The sequence below is a fragment of the Nannospalax galili genome, unplaced genomic scaffold (assembly GCF_000622305.1).
Source record: "Nannospalax galili isolate Female #2095 unplaced genomic scaffold, S.galili_v1.0 scaffold286, whole genome shotgun sequence".
Lineage (NCBI taxonomy): Eukaryota > Metazoa > Chordata > Mammalia > Rodentia > Spalacidae > Nannospalax > Nannospalax galili.
The window spans coordinates 559394-560618 of record NW_008359442.1 but is presented as its reverse complement, the minus strand read 5'-3'; positions in this window follow the sequence as shown (position 1 = coordinate 560618).

Sequence of the window (1225 nt, the reverse complement as noted above, 5' to 3'; positions counted from 1 at the left end):
TCATTAACCATACAAGAAGGGTGTACCCATTAGTTGTAAAGAATGACCACTGATCTCCATCTTCCATTACTTTACAACAACTAATCCATTTCCTATCCCTGTGGTTTTCTCTGTTTTAAATATTTTATTTATTATTTTTTAGAAATATTTTATTTATTTTTTATTTTATGTGTATGATATATTGCCTGCATGTAGGTAAGTGCACCCATATCATGCATTGCCTGTGGAGGACAGAAGAGGCCATTGGATTCCCAGAACTGGAGTTTTGAACAGTTGTAAGCTACCATGTAGGTGTTGGGATTTGAACCCAGGTCTTCTGCAAGAACAACCAGTGTTCTTAACCACTGAGCCATCTCTCCAGCTCTGGTTTTCCCTGTTTTAAACATTTAATACAGAATGAATCATACAATATGAGATATACTGGTACCTAGTTTCTTTTGCTTAGCATGTTGCATTAATATTATAGGTTGCATGAGAAATTCACCCCTTTGAAAGGTTGATTATGTGAATATTCCACATTTAGTTTATGTACTCATCAGTTGATAGGCATTTGAATTATTTCTTTGTTGTCAGTGATGCCTATGCTGATGTGCATATTCGTATACAAGGCTTTGTGTGGACAGAGGTTTTCCTTTATGCGAATGCACCCAGGAGTGGAATTACTAGTATACATAGGACATTTAACCATTTTAGAAAGTGAAATATCTTTTCAAAAACGTATGCAGCACTCCGCATTCCTTTCAGTGATATACTGGACCCAGTTTCTCCATATTGTCATCTGCAGTTGCTGTCATTCACTTTTTTGTTATTGTTATCCTGGTGGAGATGAAGTAGTACTTCACTTTGGCTTGGATTTGCTTTGTCTCTAGTGACTAATGGTGTTGATCATTTTTTCCTGTGGTTGTTTATCTTTTCTGAAGAGCTATTTATCCAAGTCTTTTGTCTAGTTTTAAATAGTCTGTATATTTGTTGTTGAGTTGTAGAGATCCATATATATTGTAGATACTAGTCCTTTATCTGATACATATTTTACAATTTTTGTCTGCCCAGTGGGGTTTTTTTCATTTTATTGTTTCCTTAGAAACAATACCTTATAATAATACCTCACTTACCTCTTTTTGTTTTGCTTCTGGTATCATCATCTCTAAGATATCATTAATGCAGTTTCATGAAGGACTGATCTATGCTTTGTTTTAAGAATTTTACAATTCTCTCTCTCTCTGTG